This window comes from Phascolarctos cinereus, unplaced genomic scaffold, assembly GCF_003287225.1.
Source record: "Phascolarctos cinereus isolate Bilbo 61053 unplaced genomic scaffold, phaCin_HiC Scaffold_3;HRSCAF=262, whole genome shotgun sequence".
NCBI lineage: Eukaryota > Metazoa > Chordata > Mammalia > Diprotodontia > Phascolarctidae > Phascolarctos > Phascolarctos cinereus.
Genome location: NW_027555736.1, coordinates 181861732 through 181889479, shown reverse-complemented (window position 1 = coordinate 181889479; position 27748 = coordinate 181861732). Strand labels below are relative to the sequence as shown.

The window sequence follows — 27748 nt, the reverse complement described above, 5'->3', positions numbered from 1 at the left end:
TGTGGCTCACCCAAAGGTGCATAGTGGCCATAACTTGACTATTGCACATTAATGACATCTTGTATATAAGAGCTGGCATAAAATATTTCATCCAAGACTTATATGATCAAAAAAGGAGGTAGGCCAAACTTGTGTCTGGAGATAGGGCTAATAGAAGGATAGCCTGACTACTGCCATGTTATCCACAGAACGCTAAAAGAGCAGTGGTTCCCATATGAGGCTTCATCAAAATGGCTCAGGGATTCATGCTAAAACTTTTTAAATGGTGCCTTAGTAAAGAATTGCTTAATTATTTATACATTTTTCCACTGTGACAACAAATATGTACATGTTTGAAGCATTATAGGTTTGCTTCTGCAAACCTATTGAAAAAATTTGATTGACACAATCACGATCATGTGCACAACAATTTTGTTTTCTGTGTAGGGTTATATCAAACTCTGACCTCTTCTGACTCAATGCAATATGTTCTTACAGTATCTAAACCTGCCATCACATTGTTTCCAAACCATCACAAAGGTTCTACATTGGAGTGCAAAATGGTTCTGATTATATGGTTATATACATGTACATACCCGCACATATACTGCACCAGAATAGCTCCCCTCTCCACCTCTGTTATCCTGAAATTGTGCCTCATCTGCTGTGGATGCACATGATCAAGATGTTCTGAATGTTTGTGTTCTTGAAGCACAAAGGTCAAGTTGTTTGAAAACCATGATCATGGAGTATTTATGAGCAATCTTGAAGCCATCACTATCACAAACATTCTGCAGAAAGACAACTGATGTTGCCTCTCTTTGCAGTATCAAGGTTATTTTTTTCTATTTAAACTTATCCTCTGCTTTTTCTTACTTTTCTTCTATCTGGAAGATTTTCAAAAAAGTTAGTTGGTAATATTGATCAGGTTTTCAGTAGAGTTTCAGGGAGGGTATCCAGTTTGCCAGTGGTAGAAGAGAAGAAAGTCATCTCTGAAGAGATTCATTCCTTAAAAAAGGTTAGTTCAAATATGAACATTGTGAAAAATGAAGTAATATATGCAAACGAAATTTTAGTACATTTATCATTTAATATAGTGCTAGTCATTAGCCAGTAGAAAATGAAATAGTTTATATCATAACTATCTATTTATTTTTGTCAATTGGTTATGTGGCAATTTTTTAAAAAATGAATCTTTCAGCAAGAGAGCTTGTAAAATTCTCCTTCCAATTTCTACCACATATTTGTGTGAATGAGCATTTTTGTTTTATTCTTATTTTAAATCAAAATACAGAATTAAACTTGATGCAGAACCAGATTTAAGACTGTTTGTCTGATGTTGAGCCAAATATTTCAAACCTTTGTTCCAATAAAAAGTCCAACATCAAAATTAAGTTTATTTGTGTTTATTATATTGTTAGACATCTTCAAAGTTATAACTGATTTCATTAAAATGTTATTTATATTCAACAAAACTTATGACAAAAATTTAATATGAAATTTTGCAGATAATAGTAAGCATATTAAGTCTTGCTGAATTATTTTAATTCCTACAGAATGTCCCAAGTAAAATATTTGTAATTATCTTATAATTAGTTTTATATTTAGTGTTTTAATAATTATAGGTGGAATAATATGCTATAATAATTGTATAACTTAGATTTGTAGTTTTTGGGAACAAAAGTTATCATTATTGTTATCATGAGTACTTAATAAATCTAAAAGAATATTATCAGTAGGTATTAAATTGCCATAGGGTTTTACAACTTTTTTGGTATGTATTAATGGGGTTCAAGGATCAAAAAATGTTGGGAATTCCAGGCCCCCAGCATGTTATATAGATACATAGAGTATTTATGGGCTGGGTTTGGCGGGGAAGGATAATGTAACGAGGTCTGTGATGCCGATCATAAGACATCACTACATCCTGGGCCGTTGTCAGTCTTTTTGACTTTTGTCTTGTCACTGAGCTTCAATGACTCTGGGAGAGAGAGAGGCTGAAAACTGTGCCACTTTGCCTAACTTAAATCCAATTCACACACAAGTCAAGACATCACCCCATGACGTCATTAGTCCCATCTGAAGACATCACCACCACCACCACCACCACCACCAGTAACAAGAGGATTCAAGGGAGGATATGGGCAAGATTCACATAGGATGAGAGGGTATGAATATTGCTATTAGGTCCATTGGAGGGAATGGCCAAACTGAGGAGATCCTACTGAAGTACCAAAGAATGTGTCTGGGAAATGTCAAGAGAGTAATGGGACTCAGTGGAAGGGTATGAAGGGACCCAAACTTGTAGATAGGTGGCACAGTGGATAAAGTGCTAGACTTAGAGTCAGAAAGACCTGTGTTCAAATCCACTCTGAGACATTTAGTAGCATGTGACCCCTGATGAGTAACTCAACCTCTATCTGCCTCAGTTTCCTTATTTGTAAAATGGGTATAATAATACACAGGGTTTTTTGTGAGGATAAAATGATATGATGTTTGTAAAGCACTTTGCAAATCTTAAAGTTCTACATACATGGTAGTTATTATTATTATTATTATTATTATTTGAGTTATCAGGAACTAAAAGAGTGTAAGCCCATTGGGGAAAATTCTTCGAGTTTTATTTCATTCTGGAATTAGTAACATGGGAGAATACAGAATTTTGGAAACTATATGTCAGTCTAGTTTTTCCACATCTTTATTCAAGGGCTTAACATTGAAAAATGAAGGAAGCATGTGACAGGCTAAGAGCAAGAAACTGGAATAGAGGTAGTTTCCTTCAGGAAAATGCTTTTGCTAACATTCATGGGGCTATCAGCCAATGACAATTAAATGATTCTTATTATACACATGATTGCATCAGTTTAGAAAAGTAATGTGGTAGAATGGATAGGGCAAGATCTGGGTTCAAATCCATACTCAGAAATTTATTGGTAATATTACTTTGGACAAGTCACTTAATCTCACTGAATCTCAGTTTTCTCATCTGCAAATTGGAGTTAATAATAGCACCTACTAGATAAGGTTATTGTGGACATCAAGTGAGGTAATTGTAAGTATGAGGTTCTATCTTCACTCCAATTTAAACACAAATTGATTTATTGATTTAATTGGTATGTCTGGGCCTTCTGTGATTACCTTAATTGATATAGGGGTATAATCCTACCCTTACACTAAGAATGTCACATGCTTTGCAATGAGCTGGAGAAGGAAATGGCAAACCACTCCAGTATCTTTGCCAAGAAAACCCCAAACGGAGTCACAAAGAGTCAGACACAACTGAAATAGTAACTACTAATGGAGTTTCTCAGTACATTTAAAAGAGGTGTTCTTTACCCAGGGTCCATGAACTTGTTTTTTAAAACATGATAATAAGTGTATTTCAACATATTTGGTATCCTTGGTAATCCTATATATTTTATTTTATGCATTTAACAACATTATTCTGAGGATAGGTCCATAGATCTCACCAGACTACTAAAAGGATCCATGATATGAAAAGGGGATAAATGCCTGGTTTAAAAGGATCTTTGCCGTGGGGGAACATAGTTTCTGGTATTCCTAGAGGCATTTGTCAGGGGTTGCTATGGGAGATGTGTTGGTCAGTTCCCTTCATGGTAGTGCCAGGAAGCTGGAAAGTAGAACTAAAGGAGAGGAAGTTAATTTTTACAGGCTTTTCCCTTCCAACTCAGGCTGGACCCTAAGAGACATCTGCTGCAAGGGACACAGTCACAGTTAGTATATGCACCACAAGTACCTCCTGCCACAGAAACAGCTTTGTAGGGTGTCTAGCTTAGGAAAAGTTCTTGTCAAAACAACGAGGAATCACTCTATCTCTCTGTCTCCCTTTCTGTCTCCCCCCCCCCCATATAGTCTCTTTCACTCTCTTCCCTTTCTTCTCTTTCCACTGTATAGCTTCTTCTTCTCCTTTCTCCTCCTTTTCATATCTATTCTCCCTCTTTTCTCTTCTCCATTCTTTCCCTCTCCTATCTTCTCCTCTCCTCCCTTCTTCTGTCTTCTCTCCTTTCAAATTAATAGTCTGCAGTACTTAGAATTTCATTGGGAGGACTCCAAGCATCCACTTACCAGTCTATTCCATTCCTGTCCACTCATCCCAATACCATAGGGAAGTGAGTAAGGCCAAGGATGAGTCAAGGCCCAGCTGCCACCATGGGTAGAATCCAGACTCAAGGTCACTCTTGACAAGAAAGGTCATTGGACACAATACATTGGCTTTATTCAGCTTCCCACTTTTACAAATTGTTAACATTTACTCCATAGGCTCATACTTGTTGGGGAGGCCATAGACATGAAGTTTTTTACTGCTTACTGTGTGATGTGTTATGCATGCAGTGAACAGGGCAGCACATATATATACACACATATATATGCATATTTTTTGGCTATTTTTTCCTGAAAACGTTCCTTTTTGTTGCTTTGCTTAAGCATCTTTGCCTATCTTCTTCATTGCCATATTAGACTCATATGTCTAATTGCTAGAATAAACCAAATTCTCCACTCACATGCAACTTTGTCAAGAAGAGCCCTTTTCAACTAATTTGAAAGGCATTATTGTAAAGGTGGAAATATGAATGAATTTGGAGTCAGAGTCACTGGAGTCAAATCTGGTGCTTACTATATTTGTGAAGTTGGGGCAAGTCACAATTTCCCCGGATTTCAGTTTCCTCATCTTTAAAATATAGAGGTCAGGCTAAATTATATCTTAGGCCCCCTTCTAACTTGTATGAAAAGCTGACCACTTCAGCCCTTAGCTTTCCTCATCTCTAGAATGAGAAATTGAGAGAAAATGAGAAAACAACTTTTTGAGGTCTTTTCAAATCTATGAGTCTTTCTGTGAGTCAATTCTAGGAGGTTATTTTATTCTTCCTTTCTTTTTCTTATTCTCCTAAGAAAGGATTTATGTAACTCAAACCAATTGTGCAATGCTTTTAGATACCCAAGTTTCTGGAGAGCAAATGACTTTCATATGTGGTCAGCATTCTATGCTCTCCATGGCTAAAGGCTGCCTACAGATTTTCATGTGCATGTTGTTGACAACTGAGTTCATGATATCCACATGTTTTGTAGACATACATACATGTAGGCATGCATGTATACACACACAAACCATTTATCCAGAAGGAAGAGCTAGGAACCTGAAGCATTAGGAACATAATGAAATACCAGAAACTAAGCAAAAAAGCCTTCTAAGATCTGAAAATACCAATCACGAAGCCTATGCATTAAAGTCTGTGCATTATTTCTTTTTTTTTTTCCTGTAAGATAAACTCTCATTCAAGGCTCATTGACTTAAATCAGAAATTTAATTTTATATATTTTACTGACAAATGTTGGTAATTCCTAACAAACTGGTAAGGTTTTGAATATAGGCCCAAAGAGAGAGTATGTGTCTTTGGTCCAAGGGCCAGGCTTCCTGAGATGGGAAAGGCTAATCAATAGGTTAGCTGCAGAATGAAGAATTTTGTGTTTTTGACCACAGCAACCCTAGAAGATCATCTTCTGAGCTGTAGAGAGTTTTAACTTAAGTCAATGAAGAGAATACTCAAAGAAACAAAATCGTGCATTCTTGAAACACTGAAAAATTTTCTAGTCAAACACACATAATTATCTAGTTTCCCAGCCCACAGAAAATTCAAAGCAGCAAATAAAAAGAAGGATTGGGAGCAGGGTTACTAGAAACAGGCATGCCACCAACACTGAGAAGTGATGCCTGGCAGCTTGACATGGAGAGATGAAATAGACCCAAGAACTATATATGCCTAGAAATCAGACATCACTTGGGATAAAGGCCAACAGTTCGACTACAGTCTAGCTCTTGGGTGGTACCACAGTATTATGGTATAGCATTATAATAATAAATGTCATCAATAAAGGCTTATATTATAATCTATATATTCTGTTTAAGAAGGCAGATGATTATATATCTTAGAAATATTTCTATAAAATAGCAAATGTATGAAAGGTTTCAGAGCTTAAAAGATTCAGCTGTAGTTATCTGGGAAAAAAATACACAGTGCTCTGTTTCCTAAGGATTCTAGATAAAGGAAGTATTATGGTATGCATGTATGTATATATGCATGTACATACAATAATACTGGTAATACTTCAATATGTGTATATATACACACATACATACAATGATACTTCCTTTATCTAGAATCCTTAGGGAAATGAGGCATTATGAATGTGTTTTTTCCAGATAACTAAAATATATTTATGTGTGTGTGTGTGTATATGCATATGCATACATGTATACCCATTATATATGTAAATATAATTATATGCATATACACACATATATATGCAGATTATAATGTGCAATCTATTAGGGCTATCAGGGACACCTGTACATGTGTTTATATATGCGTGTGCACGCGTGCGCGTGTATGTGTGTGTGTGTGTGTGTGTGTGTGTGTGTGTGTGTGTGTGTGTAATCTCACAAGTCCAGTCCCTATTAATGCAGGTTAGTACCTTCCCTGAGACTAATAGTTTTGAAGAATTGCCTAAAGCACTGAGAAGTTAAGTGATTTATCTAGGGCCACACAGCCAGTGTATGTCAGAGGTAAAACTTGAACCTGGCATTTTTTTGGCTTGGAGGGCAGCTCTCTATCCACTACAGCAAATTTCTTCCTTCCATATACATTGTGTATAAATGAATAAGTGAAGACACAGAGAGGTAGCATAGTATAGAGATTTGAGCTTAAAGTAAGGAAGAGCTAAGTTCAAATTCTTCCTGTGACATTTACTAGTTACGTACCATGGGCAATTTTCTTAACATCTCTGTACCTCAAGCAATTCTCCTAGACTGTAATTTATAAATAGGTTGTGATCCATGTCAGGGGAAGTTTTTCTTATGTTAGGAATTCCCACATTGACAAAATCATAGGCCCTTTAAATATTGCCATATTGTAGACATAGATAAAGAAATGGACGTGGACATGGGCACAGACATGGACATAAACACATACATATGAAATATACAAATATTTACACAACCTCTGGAGCTTTGGGGCCCTCCAGTTGGAGCCCTCTAGCTTCATATACATTAAACACTGGCAATATGAATGTACAGAAGAAAGGGTAGGACAAAAACCATCCAACAATTAACTTACCAGTGACTTTCCACATCCTGAAACTGTTGCTGATGAATCACTGTGGATTTTACAGAAACGACAGAGTGATGACTTGAGGGAGACATTAGAAATTCTTCTTTGAGAAAATACAGAGTAAAGTATGGCTTTTCTGTGAAGTTCACTCAAATTCCAAGGTTCTAGCTATTTTTGATTTTGGTTTGTTTCTTTTTTCTTTGAGTGACAATGGCATGCTGATTAATCTTTCCCCTCTTACCAGGAGAATAAAGTAGGTTTGGATAGAAAGACAACTTTCGTTCAATTTATCTAATGCAGTTTTTGCTATTGTATGTAGCCAGTAATTAAAAACTGTCTGGGAAATAAAACAAAATATCTCAAAGGTTATAAAAATTTGTTCTACTGGTGGCTCTACCATTAACTTAGTCATGTGACTTCAGGGCCATGTGATCTTGGGATAGTTATTTTGGCCTCAGTTTTCTTATCTATGTAATGCAGAATTTGGACTTGATGATTTTTAAAGTTTCCTTTGGATCCAATGGTCCATGATCATTGGAATTCTTAAAGATGATCATCCAGGAGTTTCTTGATAGTTAATGAAGGTGTTTTACAGATATATATTCTATAGGACAAGATCAAGTTTATAAGCTGCTTTGAAGCCACCACAGTTCTCTAGAGGTGACCACAAACCTTTTTTAAAAAAAGAATAATGAATTTATTTATTTTTAGTTTTCAACATTCACTTCCATAAGATTTTGAGTTTAAAATTTTCTCTCCTACTTAAGAAAACATTAATGTAACCAAAGTCATCCATTTTACATTTCATAATGTTCTCTATCTCTTATTTGGTCATAAATTCTTTCCTTCTCCACAGATCTGATAGGTAAACTATTCCTTGCTCTCTTAGTTTGCTTATAGTATCAGTCTTTATATCTAAATCATGTATTCATTTGAACTTTATTTTGGTATAGGGTATAAGAAACTATGTCTAGTTTCTGCCATATTATTTTCCAGTTTTCCCAGCGGTTTTTGTTAAATAGTAAGTTCTCATCTCCTAGAAGCTGGAGTCTTTGGATTTATCAAATAGTAGATTACTATAGTCATTGATTGTTGTATGACCATAAACCTTAAAAATATATGTTACGTATTACTCCGCTTCAGAAAAACATAATAGATAACCCAAAACTTCCATCAGTCAGAGTGCAACTTGGTCAAGGTGACCAGAGTTTTCCTCTAGGCAAAAGGGACAAAGAGAAAAGGAGCCTTCAGCAGCTGTTTTATGGGAAGGTTAAGTGGGGTCCCAAACTGCAAGAATGGCCAACAGTGATGCTGCTTAAGGAATGGATGCGTTGAGGTATGCCTTCAAACTAAAGGGCATAATTTTAGACTGAGGAAATCCTCGACTGTAGATGGAATTGTCTAGTATCTGGTAATTAGAGAAACAGGTTGAGGATCATAACATCTAGAGCTGGACAAGACCCTAGAGGTCACTGAGTCCAACTGCCTTAGTTTACAAATGAGGAAATGGAGGCCCTATGAAAGAATTATCTTGCCCAATGTCCAACAGGTGGTAAAAAGCAGAACTGGAATCTGACCCCAGATCTCTGCCTTCACATTCCAAGGATCTCATGATATCATCACAGTCATTAGAACTCAATAAGATAAATATTTTATATTTATATTGTTTATATATAATTATATAGTATTGTTTATATATAATTATATTAATTATAAATAACTTATATTATTGATATTTATAGAATATATTCCATCTTTTCTAGATTAGAGGAGAATAGATTTCAAGTGGGGAGGAACCTTAGACATCATCTGATCAAGAATCATGTATCTGGTGTCTGTTGATGGAAAAATACTTCAGGAGCCAACAAGTCCAATCTTCCCATTTTACACATGAGGAAAATGAAGCCTAGTGAGGTTAAGTAGTTTTCCCAAGGTCATATACCAGTGTAAATCAAATATTAAAGGAAAAGAACATAAGGGATTCTGAACCTGTTCTTTTCCTTTAATATTTTGCTTGCTATTTCAATATCATTATGTTCTGTTATAATCCTACATACTTTATTTTATGCATAGAGAACCATTATTCTGAGAAAGGGTCCATAGGTTTCACCAGACTGCCAAAGGGGTCCATGTTACAAAACAAGCTAAGAATCCTGAACTAAATGATCTTCCAATTCTAAATCTCAGGGATCCTGGGAATCCTGTGGGTGTGACCATTGAGAAATCTATGGGACAATTGGAAGAAACCTAGAGATGTGATACAGTGGAAAGAACACCAAAGTTTTAGTCAGAGGACCTGGTTCAAACCTCAAGTAATTTCACATATGTTTAGTCCTCTAGTCCTTCTGCATTTTTAAAAGGAAGTATCATCTGTTTTAATGATGTAATCTTTCAGAAGGAATTCATATATGTTCCTCTTGGCACTGAGGTGAAACTGAGTCCCTTTTTGAACGAATGGCATCTACAAGAAAGATCAGAGCAGCCAAAAGAGATGGACCTCCCTGAAACAATGGCTAGAGGTACACACTGCAGGGCAATCTTTATGTGTATGTAGTGTGTGAGATAGAAGGTGATGATGGTCTCTTCATTCATTGACACTTTGGTAGTACCCACACACATAGATGTCAACATGATAAGCGGCACTGTCTTGGCCTACAGGTGACGTGAGTGTCTATACCTTGGGGCATTAAGAATTGTTCAGGAAGAAGTTACAGCCCCTGAGGCACTCTCTTCCAATAAAGACAGGGAGAAGCATATTTTCAGTTTGCTTCCACGTATAATACCAAGGAATTTAAGGAAGGGATTTTAGAAGGTTGTCAGAAATCCTCTGAAAGCTCACAAACCAGCTTTCAGAGGACTGCTGATCCAGGACAGCATTCACAAAATATCAGGTAGATTTTCTTTACTTTATAGCTAAGAATGGTAGAACATTAAAGCTGGGACCTTAGAGATCACCCAAATGTTACAAATGAGGAAGCTAAGGCATGAAAGGATTATTCTGAGGTCATACAGCTATTTAGTAGTAGAATCCAGCTCTGTTAAACTGCCCAGCTAATGTTCTTTCCATTAAACTTGCTTACCCCATGTGTTTTCCTGGGAAATGTGTTAGGATGGTAAACATGGGGTACATATTTGCAAGGCTGTCATAAATTTTTAATAAAGCAATAGGCATAATATCATCTGGCATTTGTATGGAGCTTAAAGTTATCACAGAATGCTTCAACCATCCATAGGTGGGTATTTGTTTTTTAAAAAACGATGCCCTATTAGAACTACCTCAGATAATGTGGGTCATCTCCAGTCTTGATTTTAGTAGGATAATACACTGGAAATAATGATGAGAGTATGTCTCCTTCTCTTCATCACATTCCTTCATTTATTCATTTTTGGTCATCACAGGTAAGATCTTAGGTTATTTTAAATTTCTTCTTTATCACCTTCTTCCTCTCCCCATAGTGAGGTTTCTCATGTGATTTAAAGAAACTTTGCATCTGGTTAATAGAAAGAGTGGTCTTTATGGAGAATATTTCTATTTTGAAGGTTGTGAAATTCTTTTTTTTTTTTTAAAGAGGTAGAAGGAAAGAAACCACCAGAATTTAGCAGCTCTTTCTGTTAATAGATGGACAAGTCAATTCACAACCCTGGGCCTCGTTTTTATCAACTGTGAAATGACAGGAATAAACTTTATCATTTCTAGGGTCTTTATAGACTAAGATTCTATGATGCAAAGAAAGACAGGGAAGCATAAGAAAAATGAATGACAAAGAGTGTTGAAAAGGTTAAGGAAAAAAACAAGGGAGGGAACAGAATTGTTGGGGGGGGGAGAAAATTCTCATGGATTATGTTGTGTAGTTTTTAACTGGCAAAGCTGGAATTAGAAACTGTGCTTCCCACATTTTGTAAATAAAATGCAAATGGAAGACTTCTTTCTATGGCTGACTGGAGACATTCAGAGCCTGGACAAATAGGACAGAAATTGGGCAGCATAATATATTAGATGGGGCACTGGTCTTGGAGTTAGAAAAACCTGGACTCAAATCCTGCCCCAGACATTCAGCTATGAGACCTTAGGTAAGTCACTTCACATCATCTGTTTAAATGTGTTTCCTCATCTGTAAAACAGAGAGTTTAGACTTCATAACCTTTAAGGTCCCTTTTAGCTCGAAATCTATGATCCTATTCTCCTTCATTGCTTTTAAAAAAGCAACATTTCATCAAGGTTAGCTCTCCTTCTACTTCTCCAGGCCTTACTAGACAGTTGCTCCAGCTTAAAAAATCCTAGTTGCTAAGCTATTATTGACTCACTCTACATTTAGCTCAGTCTCCCATCCCTGTACTTTGCACTGGGTGTCTTCCATAGTGGGAATGATCTTCTTTACCTCTGTCTCTTGGAATTCCTGGTTTCCTTCAATATTCACTTCAAGTACCACCTTCTGCAGAAAACCTTTCCTGGGGTCCCCAGATGCTAGTGCTTCCCATTTCAAGGTTATCTTGTATCTTTATTTTTCATTCATTCATTCATTCATTCATTCATTCATTCATTCATTCATTCCTTCATTCATGCATTTACTTATTTATTTTTGTATAAACCTGCCTACGTGTGGATGTGCTTTCTTTTCATGTTTGTCTTTGGAGTCCTAGGGCCTAGCTTAGTGCCCAACACACAGTAGGGACTTGAGAAATATTTGGTAATCGATTCAATGATTAATTCCCAGATGACAGACATATAATCCACAATCCTTTTCAGCTTAGTAGGACCTGTCAAACTTTCACTCAGCCAGCATAACCTTGGAGAATCCAGGTCACTTCCATGTAAACTGAGGCACCAGGGCAATATTATAGGGAACATATCTACCAAGCCCTTCCATGGTGTGGGCCAGGAAGAATCTTCTACCTCTTCAGTTGCACACATTTTAACATTTTGCAAAAGATCTGACTGTCCAGTTGAGTTGCTACTGTGAGCAAAGAGAGGGATATTTCCTTTGACTGATGGGAATTTGTTTAATATAAGTTGCATTCTGATAGCCATTTAAATATGTGAGGATATTTGTAGCCCTGGGTCTGCCTGTTTGTTTTTTATTTATTTCCCCCAAACTCTATTCATTTAGACACTTACAAGATGACTTTTAAAACTACTTTTTTCTTTTGACAATTATATTATGAAAATAAGCAACAGTATTAGAAATGATGTCTTTCAGTCCTTCCAATCAGCAGTACTTAAAGAAATTGTTTTTCAAAAAATATTGATCAGGTATTTATTTGTTGATGACATTGTGTTAGATCATACAAAAAGAATATCCCATATATGTTTTCCCCAAGGAAACCAAGGTACATTTGAAAGCAGAAGCACAAGGTAGTGGCTAGCATGTTAGAACTAGAGTCAGGAAGACTTGGGTTCAGATCTTACACCTGGCACTTATTGGCTATGTGATTTTGGGCGAGTCATTTAATATCTCTCATCCTTTGTTTTCACTTCTATAAAGCGGGGATAATAATACCAATGGTACTTTTTTCATAGGATTGTGGTAAGAATATATTGAGTTAACAAAAGCGCTTTCTAAACCTTAAAGTGCCAAATGAATATCAGTTACAAATGTATGACTACTAGGAAAGCAACTGTGGAAACTTTACAGGGAAAAGGAGGCCCAAGGAATTGTGATCCTACACTCATAGATTTAGGGGAAGATAGGTGGCCCAATGAATGGAGTGCCTGGCCTGAAGTCAGGAAGACTCCTCCTGCTGAGTTTGAATCCAGCCACAGGCACTGTGTGATCCTGTACAAGTCACTTCACTCTATTTGCCTCAGTTTCCTCATCGGTAAAATGAGCTGGAGAAGGAAATGGCAAACCACTCCAATATCTTTGCCAAGAAAACCACAAAAGGGGTCACAAAATGTCAGACGTGACTGAAAAATGACACAACCACAACTTACACATTTAGAGCTGGGAAGGATTTCAGCAGGTCATCTAATCCAATCCCTGCATTTTATAGCTGAAGAAACTGAGGCCCAGAGAAATTAAGTAACTTGCCCAAGGTCACATAGGTAGTAAGTGGCAGAGCTGGGATTTGAACCCAGGTTCATTGACTTCAAATCCATTGCTTTTTCCCCTTTAATTAGATTTAATTAGATAATTAGATTTTCAGTGTTTTTTTTTTGTGTGTGTGTCTTGTGTTTGTTTCTTTAGTGGATGCCTTAAGTAGAGTATGTGTTGACAAGCGGCAAAGAGATGCATTGAAAAAGGCCGATAATACTTTTAGTCCAAGTAAAGTGTGGTGATTATTGTAACCTTAGGCAAATTGCTCAACTTCTGGATGCTTCAACTTTCTAGTGAAAGGCGGGAGTATAACCCAACACTCCCGCCTAATGAAGGGGCTGTCAGGCCAAATATGTAACTTCATCATCTACATTAGTATGGGAGCAGAGGCAAAAGTCAGGTCAACATGACTCATTTTTGAGTTCTTCTTTACAATGAGTACAAAGCTGGAAGAGGAGCCAGGCAATTGCAAAAACGAACCCTGATCTGCACGGTAACAATTTAAATTGACTTCCACTCCTGCCTGAAATTTAGCAGAAGAGGAAATTCTTGTCCTGGCTCTGTGCCTTGAATCCCTCCACCGCCTCCTCCTTCCTCCCCGCCACCCCCCTGCCCTTTCTTGAGACTTCAGACTGCTCTCTTACAACATCTGTTTCTAAGTCATAGACTGTAGGGTCACATAGTTGGGCAATAGGCAGGATTAGCAAATAGCCGGAATCAGGGGGGAAACCTTTGATTTCAGTCCCTTGTCTCTCTCTGGGAGGAAGTGTGGTCTAGTGGTTACCACTAGTGGTAAGCCAGTCAGCTGAGAAGCAGGACTCCTGGGTCTTCTCCATGACTCTAGCCTTGCTGGGGGAACCTGCCCGTCCAATAAGAACTTCCCTGCACTATATCCTAAAGTGAGAGGGCTGGAATGTTAGTTCTATAGACCTGGGGGTGGGGAGCATTATCAGCAACATGAAATGAAATGGTCATAAAGAAATAAGGATTATTGTCTAAATCTGTGATTTTAGCACCTTTCTCTCAAATATTTATTATTGATTAAAACAAACATTTTATTGACGATTTTTTAAAAAATCACTATCACTCCCTGATCCCTGTATTCCCCTGTAAAAGAAGAATGCCTCATTCCATAACTACAGTCTACCACTTCACTGGATAAAAGAGGGAAGCCTGCCTTTAGACCCTTGAAGTTAACTGATTTTTAATGGGATTCATAGCTAGTATTTATATAGTGATTTGAAGTTTATGAAGTATTTCATAAATATCATCTCATTTGATCCTCACAACAACCCTGGGAAATAGGTGCTAGGATTAACCTCATTTTTACGAGAGGATGAAAATGAGGCAGGTAGAGGTTTTATGACTTGCCACACAGCTAGTAGGTATCTGAGGCCATATTTCAGTAAAAGACTTCCCAATTCCAGGTCCAATGCTCTATCTCCACTGTATCATCTAGCTGTCTGAAGAATGGTTCCTATTATCCTCATACTACAGATGACTTGACCAAAGTCTCAGTGGTTGGTAAACTTTGAGTCAGTAAAATGAGGTGTTTGGACTAGATGGTCTCTCTTAGCCCTATGATTCTGAGAGAAGACAAAAGCAACATTGTCAATGAAGAGAACCCTGAGTGTGGAATTGGACTCCTGGGTTCAAATCCTGGTTCTGCCATTTACCACATGTGTGACCTTGGGTAAATCAATTAACTTGGCATATAATAAATACCTTATATTGCTTATTGATTAAATTGACTGGATCTCAATTTCCTCATGTATAAAATCATATATATATTTACATATATAATAAATATATAATAATATAAATAAATATAAATATATTATATATATATATAATAAATAAATAAAATATAAAATCAAGATATCCAAGGTCTAGCTCTAAATCTGCTAAGATTTCTTCTCTTGATCATGGTGAATGCAGTCATCATGTAGCTTGTGGAAAGTGGGGTGGAGGTGGCTGGCAGAAAAAGAAGAACTTAGCATTGTGGGCTACAGGATGACTTATCTGGGGCTGTTGGGCAGACATTGGCAGAGATAGGTGGCAGTCTGGAGGTTTGGAAGCCATAGCCCAGAATACAGTTCTGTACAGTTTTTTCCCTTTGGGTTCCATAGCCAATCTGATAATTCAAAAACTATGACTCCCCTTTGCCCCTTACTAGTACCCTTTTCTTAGTAGTGCTTCCTGAGGAGCATGGATTCATAGCTTTGCAGAGGTGAGGTGGCACAGTTTTGGGGAAGGTAGCAAGAGGTGAGGTGAGAGGTTTGGGGTAGGCTGCTGTGTGGATGAGAAATGGTCTCACCAGGTATGACAAAGCAGACATGTGCTGACTCGGAACAAGCTTGGCAAAAGCCCTCCATCCCTCTTCCAAAATGCCCAAAGCGTGTCTTCCTCAGGGGGTGGACCCCTGCCAGCTTCTCCATGGTTGTTGGACCTGGGAGCACTTAGGTGAGCTTCCCTCCCTAATATTAGAAGACAGCTAAGAAGAAGGGGTGGTTGGCCTTGGAAATCCCAAGTGACTCATGATTGTAGGAAGAGGATGTCTCACCAAGCCAACACGGAACCAGCTTCCTAGAAACATGATGAGCCTTGTAAAGCCTGTGTTTGCTTCTAATTATAACATGTCCAGATTGGAGCACTTCTGTAGCTTTCCCATGGCAATGACAAGGTTTTTGAGGAAGGGGCCTTTGACTCAGATCTGATCTAGAGCTTTTTTTGTGTGTGTGTATCACACAGAAATGGGAGCCCATTAATTGCACTTTCTCTTTATTAGCTTTTTTCTTCCTTACTTTCCATATCTGTGAAATGGGGTTAAGCATATTAACTTGATTGGTATATGGCAGATACTTAATAAATGCTTTTTTATGGACAGATCAAACTTTCTTCAGTAGGTTGTAATAATACAGAATTAAAATATGGAAAAAAAATCTAAATTATGTAGGTAGCTCAGTACACACAGAATCCAGATAACAAGAAAACTCAATGGGAATTGATTTCACAGAATCTCCAATGCCATTCTATCTGAACAAGAATATTCTCTTATTCTCAACATTTCTGACAAGTGGTAATCCAGCCTTTGCTTGAAGGCTTGCAGTGAAGGGCACATATCACTTCCTATGGTAGCCCTTTCTACTTTTATTGTTTAGTCATTTTTAATCATGTCCAATCCTTTGTGACCTTGTTTGGGGTTTTCTTGGCAAACACAGTGGAGTGGTTTGCCACTTCCTTCTCCAGCTCATTTTACAGATGAGGAAATTGAGGCAAACAGGGTTAAGTGACTTGCCTAGGGTCACACAGCTAATAAGTGTCTGAGGCCAGATTTGAACTCAGGAAGATGAGTCTTCTTGACATCAGACCCAGTGCTTTATCCATTTTGGATAGCTCTTATTGTTTAAAAGTTTTTCCTTATGTCAAATTAACTTCTTGTTAACTTCTGCTCCTAGGTCTGCCTTTTGAGGCCAAGTGGAACATGTCTAAGGCTTCTTCCTCATGACAAACTTTTAAATACTTGAAGATGGCAACCTTGCGATTCCCCAAATCTTTCCTTCTTTAGTCTAATTACTGCCAGTTCCCTTGATCCATCTTCATATGACATGATCTTGAGGTTCTTCACTACTTTAGTTGCCCTCCTTTGTGTTTTGTCCAGCTTATCAATATCCTTTCTAAAATGTGGCAGCTGGAACTTAATGCAGTAGCTATTGTGTGACAAGGGCAGCAAGATAGCAAGCATTTATTAAGTGCTAACTATTTACCAGGCACTGTGTTAAGTATTAGAAATATAAATCAGAGGAGAAAGAAAGATAGAATTTGCCCTAATGGAGTTTACATTCTAATGGGGGAAAGCCAACAAATAAAAAGAAATTAAAGAGAGGGGGCAAGGGAGAGAGGGTAAGGAGGAGGTACCTACAGCAGGAGAGGGTAGAGACGGTCTGGGGAGTTAGGAATGGCTGGCCTGGCAAAATTCCTTAAAATGGAGGTTGTGAGAGGAACCAACAGAGGGAACATTCAGGGGGAGAATAGATTGAACTTCCAGAGCGAAAAGGCTGCTGTGGCAAGGTGGGAAAAGTCCAGAGAATCAGAAGTGGATGATTGTTTGTCCTTCGTCCTCGAAGAGGACCAGTGACATCAGGACAGTGATGTCTTGACTCATAACTGAGCTGGATTTAAGTGAGGCAGGGCTGTGCAAGGTCACCAGCCTCACTCTCTCCTCCAGAGTCAGCAGAGCCCAGTGGCCAGACATAGGTCTGGACTATTGGCAATGACGTCCAAAAGCTAGGTAAGAGTCACGGCAGAAGATGGCCTAGTTTTACCTTCCTAAAAGAATCAGTCTGGGAGGGGAAGACCCTCAGAGTTTCTGGCCAGAATAGAAACCATTGCTATTTACACTGAGCCATCATAACTCTAATAATGACCCAGAAGTGGAGCCAGAAGAGGAATAAAGACCAAGGACAGAGTACAGCAGGACTATTAAATCTTCATTCCAGGAAGCAATGCTTATCTTAATGTAGCCTAAGATTGCAATAGTTTTCTTGGCTTCTGTGTCTCATTTCTGATTCATATGAAGCTTGTAGTCCACTTCAACCCTCAGATCTTTATCAAGCAAACTGATAACTAGCCTTGCTTTTTTTAGCTTATACTTGTGAAGGTTTTTTTTTTGATGAACATATAGACCTTAAGTTTATCCCTGTTATATTTCATCTTATTAGATTCAGCCTAGTCACCACGTTAACCTGTTAAGATCTTTCTGAATCCTAATGTCATTCAGTGTGTTATGTTACGCACTTAAATTGGTATTATCTACAAATCTGACAAACACACCACCTACGACTTCTACATCATATGAAACAGTGTTAATAGGAAATATTTTTTTTAATTCTTTGAACATGTATTGTCTATGTGAAGTCACACATGGCAAGTCTCTGTGAACCTATCTCAGTAAGTGGAAGCATGTTCAGTCATTTCAGCCGTGTCCAACTCTTTGTGACCCCATTTGGGGTTTTCTTGGCAGAGATACTGCAATGGCTTGCCATTTCTTTTTCCAGCTCATTTTACAGATGAGGAAACTGAGGCAGAGTTAAAAATTGACCAGGGTCATATAGCAACCAAGCGTCTGAGGCTGTATTTGAACTCAGGTCTTCTCGACTCCAGGTCTGGCACTCTATCCACTGCACTACCTAGCTGCCCAAGTGGAAACTTACTGATGGTGTTTTTGGTGGTCCCTGCTGTTTTCTCCTCTCTGCTTTTGTATAAAAGAGACCCCTAGAATATATACCCCTAATACTCAAACTACTCTGAACTTCTAACCTCTCTAACTGCTTGGGACAGTCTAAGACTTGAATCATGATGCATGACTAGGAAATACTAGTAATGATTAGAAGTCTCTCTCCTCACTTCTTTAACTGGGGATTTCTAGTAATTCTAATACAGTCAGAATTCCTGGGAGGACAGGGTGATGTTGTCTCTTTTCCCAGAATTAGAGATTTCAAGAAGTGGTGAATCTCTTTAGATTATGGTAGGATAGAGAAAGTGAGAAGTGGAGGGAATAAAGAATGGGCCAGAATACACATTTTGGGAATTTCCCCAGCAGGAGAGGAAAAAGAGTATGTTGCATATTAACCTCTGGACTTGTTGGGGAACGATTGGACTTTGGAAAACTCACAGATAGCTCATTGATCTGGCATCCATGGGAGATAAAGACTCAGTTCCCAACACATTTTGTAAGACTTTCAAATGGGCCTTCACTGTATAAATCCTAGGAGCCATAAAAGAAATAAACAACAACAATAAAGCATAGTCTTCTAGCACTCCAACAGGAAGTGCAGGGATGATCAGAACACGTTTCAGTAATGCTGGAAATATTTAGTGCTGTGATCAATTGTTGTTCAATCATTTCAGTCATGACCAACTGTGACCCCATCTGGCATTTTCTTGGCTGAGATAACAGCAGTGGTTTCCATTTTCTTCTCCAGCTCATTTTATAGATGAGAAAACTGAGGCAAATAGAGTTAAGAGACTTGCCCAGGGTCACACAGCTACTAAGTATCTGAGGCCAGATTTGAACCCATGAAGATGGGTCTTTCAGACTCCAGGTCCAGTACTCTATCCACTGCACCACCATGATCAATTATCTCTTGGTTTAAATAGCGAAAGTCTCAGGCTTAGTAACAGCTTAGGAAGGCAGTAAAGGCAAAATGTAACTGTTTTCCCAGTGCACCATCATGGATACTTTAAAGATACTCTAAAGCTCTTCATAGTAGCACTCAAGCTCACCTTTTGCAGGTTCAGTGCACATCACTCCTTTTCATGTATGGTATATTCCTCCTTAAGTGGCCGATTTGCAGTTAGTTCCCTGAATTTGACATTCCATTTCCTGCCTTTTTTTTTTTTGGCATAAGCTGTCCTCTAGTCATGCAATATACTCCATCCTCACCCCAACCTCTTAGAATTCCAAGGTTTTTCTTCAAGGTTCAATTTATACACTCCCTTCCATGGAAAGCCTTTCCTGATCCCCTTGGTTGTTAGGACTCTGTGCCCCTCTCCTTCAAATTATTATGTACATTCTTAATTAGCTGTATGTTATATCCTCCCAGTAGAATGTAAGCTGCTGGAACTGAGGAATTGTTTGCTGTTTTGTCTTTTTATCTTGCACACACACACACACATACACACACACACACACACACGCACACACTTCCAGATCCTGTCCCAGTTTTTTTCTGTCCCCTTCCCCCAACTCAGTCATTCTCTCTCCTTTCTCACTTCCTCTTAGATCAGCCCTCAGTAACAAGTCACCCAGGCTTCATACCAGTAGCAAAGAAACCAAGATAATTCACTTAATAAAGCAAGTGTTATGAAACCAAGGAAATCCATCAGCAGGAAACACCCTCAACACCCATAAGCAATCACTATTCCTCCAAACTCCTCAGGGAGAGAAGGTTGTGAATCTGATGATGATGATAATAATAATGATGATGATGATGACAGCTAACATTTGTCAGGTACTTTAAATTTACAAAAAAATCTTTATATATATTATCTTATGTGATCTTCACAACAACCCCCTGAGGTAGGTACTATTATTATCCTCTCTTTACAAATGAAGAAAGTAAGCCTGAGTGGGATGAAGTGACCTGTCAGGAACCTACAATGTACATGTCTAGATGATTTATCATTACCTATGCTAATTAGTTGATGGAAATCCTAATTAGAGCTACACTTCTTAATGCTATCAAACTTTACCAAAGTGTGCAAACAAATGGCCAACCTGATTCTTTGAGATTCCAGTTTTTTTTTTCATATTTAACTCAAGAGAAGCTTCTTTCTCGGCCTAGCCCCAGGTTGTGTGTCTCCTTTTGAGATGGTGACCTGGCAAGTGTCTGTCAACTGGCACTGCCCTTAAGCCAAGAAGGACTTGATTGAATGTCAGATGTGGGGAATGTAGACACCAGCTCCAGGATCCTTCTAGGAACAGGCTGATGACTAGGGTCTAAGGTGGATTTTCAGGCAGTTAGGTGGCATAGAGGATAGAGTGTTGAGTCTGGGGTCAGGAAGACAACTTCCTGAGTTCAGATCTGGCCTTAGACACTTACTAGCTATGTGACCCTGGGCAAGTCACTTAACCCTGTTTGCCTCAGTTTCTTCATCTGTAAAATGAGCTGGAGAAGGAAATGACAAACCACTTCAATATCTTTGGCAAGAAAACCTCAAATGGGGTCACAGAGAGTTGGACATGACAGAACAACCACCACAAGAGGTGGGGTTTTTTAATCAATCTTTTAAGAATGCCCACATGTTGCTTACTTACACAATGGTGCCCATCTTATTACTGAAAAACAACTTATAAAGGAACAACTTACCCCAAAACAACTCAATCACAAAATGGGAGCTGCTTGAAACAAAAGGGAATTGCTTATGCTAAGTTGACCTACTACCCTGTTAAGACTAAAACTTACTCTCTCAACCTTTGCTAGTGTAGTAATTTTATTTTAAGCAGCACTTGAAAACAGCTCTTCCAAACTCCAAGTGTAACATTGTAGCCATCATGCTATGGACCTAATTCGTATCTTTTCCTAACCTGGACCCACCTGTGAGGTCCATCTAGAGCTGTAAGGCTTGAGATAGAACTGTGTTCTTAGAGGGAGGTGCAGCAGGATTTGGAAGCTCTCAGTGGTGGGGTGGATATCAGTAAAAACCAGGAGACCTCTCTCTGCCTTCTCCTCTAAGGCTATCTTTCATCCACTTTGTATTTATCTTCTACATGCAATGTTGCCTCCTTCATTGGCTTAGTATGAGCTCCTCGAGAACAAGGACTGTTTTTGCCTTTCTTTGTGTCGCCCTAGATGGGTAAAAGGTAAATATATGGTGGTATTTCTGGTTAATTGAGAGGCCACTAGCTGGAGTTAGGGAGATTTGGGTTCAAATCTGACTTCACACTAGCTGCATGGCCATGGGCAAGCTACTCAACCTGTTCGCATCAGTTTCCTCATCTGTAAAATGGGGTAACCTACCTCCCAGGTAGATTGCTGTGAAGATAAATTGAAATTATATTGGTAAAGTACTTTGCAAGTCATAAAACACTTTAAATATTAGCTGCTGTCACTATTATATACAAATGCACACATCGTATAAGATCTCTACCTTGTCTCTATGCTTGTCTAAATTTGTCTATGATACAGGTTTCCTTTCAGTTGTGTCCAACTCTTTGTGACCCCATTTGAGGTTTTCTTGCCAAACATACAGGAATGGTTTGCCATTTCCTTCTCCAACTATTTTACATCTGAAGAACAGAGGCAAACAGGGTTAAGTGACTTGCCCGGGTCACACAGCCTGTAAGCATCTGAGGATAGATTTGAACTCATCTTCTTCTTTTTTTTTTTGGGTAGTAATCGGAAGCTTTATTTAACACAAATAAAAATGTGCGAAGTATTTTACTCATTTTCTTCACTCCTCAGTCTAGCATTTGGATTGGCAATTTTGATGGCTAGCTGAGCTGCTCTCTCAACAACGACTTTCCGATTCTTGGAGGACATGTTGTGAGCAATCTCAGCACAGTAAGATTTGTTGCACATTAGAAGCACTCCTAGCTCTTTGACATTGTGTACCCAAAACTTCCTGAATCCACTCGGTAACATGTGTTTGGTCTTCTTATTGCTTCCATAACCAATATTGGGCATCAAGATCTGGCCCTTGAATCGTCTTCGCACCCTGTTTTCCATGCCTCTTGGTTTAAGCCAGTTTCTCTTGGTCTTGACGTAGCTGTCAGACTGGTGCCAGATGAACTTCTTGGTCCGCTTCTTGATGATAGGCTTTACGAGAGGTCTGAGGGCAGGCATGGCGCTGGTGAAGAGATAGCGGCCCCTCCACGGGAAGCGCCAACAGAAAGAGAGAGAGAAGGAAAGCTGAACTCATCTTCTTGCCTCCAGGTCTAGCACTCTATGCCCTGTGTCACCTAGCCACCCATGGCACTGGTACTCACATCAAATTAACTTTTTACCGTTCTTCCCCAAGAATCATTGTTTCTTGCACATAGTAGGCATTTGCAGTAATAAATACTTGTTGAAATGAATCAAATTGAGATGTGTGGTTGATAGTCAAAGGTATAATTCAAAGTAAGAGGATGAATTTTGTCCCGTTCCTTCTGAAGGACAGAAATCTTCCCATAGAGCTAAGGCTAGGCAACCACTTAGTGAATATTGTAGAGGGATTCTTGTCCAGGCACAGTTTGGAGATGACTGCAATTCTGTGATTCTTTTAGAGTGGTCAGTTAAAGATGATGCCTCAGTGGAAATGCACCTCCCCTCTCACTTTGTAGAAGTGGGAGACTATGCGTGTGGAATATTGCATATACCATCAGACACAGGAAATCTGTTGGTTGGTTTGGCTGAATTGCCTTTTTTTCTCTTTGGAAGTCTTGTCATGAGGGATAATTCATTGGCTTGGGGGATGGAGAATAGATGTATTAGGGAATGAAGGTGATGTAAAAACAAAAGCTGTCAATAAAAATAAGGTTTTAAAAATGGCTCTCCAAAGGCATTATATACATTATGCATTGATGTCTATTTGCTGCAAAAACAACATGGCACACACTTCAGTAGGCTATTCAGCTTCTTCTACTACCTCCCTATTATTCACAATGTATGAATGATGAAAAAAAACATTTATTATATACTATGTGCAAAGCACTGGGAGTACAAATAGGGAAAAAAACCCAAAAGGACAATCCTTGTTCTTACGTTCTGGTGGGAAAGATAACACAGATAGGAAATTTTAGCTGAAAGTCAGATGAAAAATCCACCATGATTCCATAGCGTAGCAGGAAAGTGGATGGTAATGCATCTTCCTTAAGGTTACTTTCACTGATAAAACCTAATGTGTTTCTGAGATTGAACCATTTGACTGTGCTAAGGACTTGGGTAGCATGAGCTTTCTTTTCTGTGGGTTCAGTAGCCGTGGATGCTGAGGGGGCTGGGCTACAGCACCTGCCGGACCAGCTGCCAGGAGTTGCTGCCCCAGATGATGGTTACAGGAGCTAGGCTGGAAGTAGGACCAATCCAATGATGCTGTTGCATTCAAATATCCAAACTGATATCAGGTGGTGAAGACTCCTGAAGGCAGAATAATGTCAGGGTCATGCCACCAGACACCAAAAAGGCTATCAGGTGCCTGCTGTGAAGCCTGACAATGACATTACCATTAGAACATTTTCAATCCACTCCTTAAATATACATGAGAGGTAGGGGTATACTAACAAATGTTTAACAACTGCCTCCCTGGGAAAAAAGACTATGCATGACACACTTTTAAGTTTAAGAGACATTATTAACATTTTAAAAATCACTTTCTGAAGTCTAGAAATCAACAAAACAGTAAATCCATTTCTGATTTATAGCTATTTGCTTATTTTTCTGAGGTGTAAATACTCACACTAAAAAGTTAACAACTGGCTCTTGAAAGCCTGCATACCACCAGAGGGAACAGCAGAGACTGGAGGCAGACTAAACATAAAAGAAATCAATAGACCATTAGTCTAGTAGAATCCCTATCAGTAACACTTTTTGTGTACCAAACTTACATCTAGAAAATCCTTTTACTAAAGAGTTACAAAGAGTAGCTTACCCTTACTGAATGGCCAACAAGTCCTCACTCTGCAAATATCTCCCTTGATAGAAAGAACACTTATTTCCTCCAAACACCTGGAGGATTTTCCTCAGTATTATGATAATTTCCCCAGAATACAAACTCACAAGCTAGTTTCCTGACCTTTTTATTTTTGCCCTGACTTCCCCAATGTGCACACCTGTTTGCAACATTTTCATCATCATCTTTGCTACAGCAACACCAGCAACACAGCTATTTCCTACCTTGTATGGAACTGATGATGTTAGCTGGAATCTCCAATGGTTTCATAGGGCATATCGAGTTACTAGTAAGATGTGGTGAAATAAGTTTAAATTTGCATACAAAAATATTGTTTAAAACTTGTTTGAAATGTTCTGTTCTCTGTGGAATACAGACCCCTTAAGAAAACAGTTTCTAGATCATCGTATCTGAGACAATTTGTGAACTGAATCCTTTTCAAAGGATATTGCTAAAGAAAATTATCTAGCCTGGGATCAAGGCCAGGGACTGACAGCAAATTGCGTGCAGGTGAAATTATACACAGCACCAGCTAAGGAAGTCAAAAGTTGACTAAAACCAAAGAGAAGTAGTATGAAAAGGATGAGAGTATCTCCTTCTGACTGGGAGAAAAGCCCTAGCTTTCTGGTTCTCAGAGACATTTGATTCAGTTTGAATAAACAAAGCATTTATGAAAGTAATTTAAGTAATGCTCAAGGCATTGTGTAGAAAATACAACGATGAAAACTGTCATAGGCCTTGCCCTCAAGAAGCTTACCATTTTCCCACTATTTAGCTTTTGGGAACTTTAAGAGAAAGAATATTGGGGGGGGGGGAACAAATAAGGCCTGCCTTACTATTGCTTCAAAAAGCCTAGGCAGAATGAACGGGCCAGGTGTAGATGACTCAGAATTTATAACCAATCAATTTTTTTTTTTAAAAAGGAAGGAAAACAAATCAAACAAAAGCAGAGGTACTTTGATGCTAAACTGCTAAGAGTCTGAGGAGAAGCCATCTGGGGAAAAGCTTTTGATTCTAAGGTAACGTTGAGAATTAAAGATTTCCTTGTTAAAGGGGAAACTGAAGATTAGGAAGAAAATTATACCTTAATTATGTATTTCTTTAAAAAGACATCCCAAAAGCTTACTGATTTGAGTTCATCTTTTGATATAGAAGACTTTTTAATTATTAATAAGGGAAAGGAAATATGATTATTTCTTCTTTTTTTTTTGGTGAGGCAATTGGGGTTAAGTGACTTGCCCAGGGTCATATAGCTAGTTAGCGTCAAGTGTTTGGTTTGTTTGGTCTGAGAATGGATTTGAACTCAGATGCTCCTGACTCCAGGGTCAGTGCTCTATCCATTGTGTCACCTAGTTGCCCCAAAATCTCGTCAAACAAACCTCTGGCCTATGCTCTATGTCTATGACTTGAACTGTACAATCATGGCTCATTGCCACCAGTGAGTGGGAGGGCATCTGACTTCAATGTCATGTCACCTTTTTTTTTTTTCCCTCCTGAGGTGGAATTAACTGCTTTTCATCGCTGAATATATATATAAAACTAGAGAACTGGAAGGACCATAAGAGTCACATAAGATGCAATCTTTTTTTATCTCTGCAAAGTTTATTTCACGTCTTTGACAAGTATTCTCATTCAAGCTTAGTCTCAGATAAAAATCATGAACTAAGCCCTGTAAAGATAAATGATAATATAGGTTTATGTTGCCAATTTGTACTTTAGACTATGAAAATTGATATCACTCTGTCCCTGACTATGGCAATCAAGATTTCTCCATAAATACATGCCTGGAGGAAATGAGATTGAACATTTACTAATCACCACTTCCTGCTGAAACAAGACCTTTCTTTGCAAGCTTTGTCCAAGGTGATCATTGCTTACCCCTTTGGTAGGAGGATTCTCTGCTTAAAGAGCATCTCCACAAAGAAATGATCCAGCTGCAACTTGGGAAATTTTCCATCTCTTTAACTTGCTTTGGCTCCTACAGAGCACACATAGGCATAAGCTACAGAACAGAAGGCAGCAATGTTGTTCAGTGGATAGAGTGCTGGGCTAGGAGTCAAGAAGACTTGAGTTCAGATGCTACTACTTTTTTTTTTAACCTTGGGCAAGCCATTTAACCTGAGTTTCCACAACTTTAAAATGTGGATTATAATAGTGCCTACCTTCTAGGATTGTTTTGAGGATCAAATGAGGCAATATTTATAAAGCACTTGGCACAGTGCCTGGCACATGGTAGTTGCTATCTAAACGTTTGCTGTTGTTCAGTCATTTCCAACTCTTCCTTATCTTCTTTGGAGTTTCTTGGCAGAGAAATTGGAATGTTTTGCCATTTCCTTCTCCTGATCATACTATAGATGAAGAAACTAAAGCAAAGAGTGGTAAGTGACTTGCCTAGAGTCACACAGTTCACAAGTATCTGAGGTCAGATTTTCTTTACTTCAGGCCTGGTGCTCTATCCAACTGTGCCACCTAGCTGTTGCTTATTCAGCTACTATTCTGCAGGTGCTAGTATTATTATTACAGAGTAGCAGAGATCCGATAACTTAGCTTTATACTTTGCTTTGTCCTTAATGGTCTACATGATTTACTTTAATTTTTTGTTTTGCTCCCTGCATGGATCACCAGCTCTAAGTGATATATGTACAGCGTCCAGAAGTATAGACAATTTATAAGGGGGAATACCCTGAAGAAAATGAAGGAATAGTCAGCATACCGGCCAGTCCTTGGAGGAGAGTGATGGTAGGAAGGCCTAAAAGTCCCAAATCTACAATATGAAAACCAACAGCCTTGCTAACAGACTGTGTGGCCAACTGTTCTATGCACTATCAGTGTTGCCCTTCTTAGCATCATTTTAGATGTCCTTATGGTACCAGTGATGGCCACCACGAAGGTCCAGTCTACATTATGCCACTGAAACTGAAGCACTGTTACAAAAGCTTTTCAAGGAAGGCTGAAAATACCGCTTCCCAGAGGAAAAAACGGAGACACTAAGTGATTCTATAACTGGAGCTTGGAGACTAAGGGAGACTGGGGAACAGGATTTCCTTTGTGACTCCAATGGGATGAAATATAATTAAGGCTCAGCAGAAAGTGAGCATGTGATAACCCCATGGAGGAACTCACCTGGGGTTCTGGAAGATCTCAGGATTCCATCTCTGATGTTCATTAACCTTTACTTTCATCGTGTGGGCCACTCATGGTAGGGTGTCCTCAGAGGCCTGTCACCTAGGGAGTTTGACCAATGCTCCTCCACAACATAACCTTGGCACTTGTAAACCCTCCCCTTAATACTCAATTCACCGCCCTTTCCCTAACCAAGAAGTTAGTGGCAGATCAAGGTGTGGCTGTTGTTTCTCTTGATCCTGGGATGTGGTAGGAACATATGGTAGATATGGAAGGCAATGGACCACTGTCCCTAGGAAAGGGGCCTAGCTATTATTGGTGGTGGGGAGGGTG

General features: G+C 38.7%; 1 pseudogene; it reads right to left on the bottom strand.

The window, feature by feature from the left end:
• Window positions 1–22083: 22083 nt before the first annotated feature.
• LOC110208744 (large ribosomal subunit protein eL32 pseudogene) lies at window positions 22084–22488 on the bottom strand (annotated as a pseudogene).
• Window positions 22489–27748: the final 5260 nt, after the last annotated feature.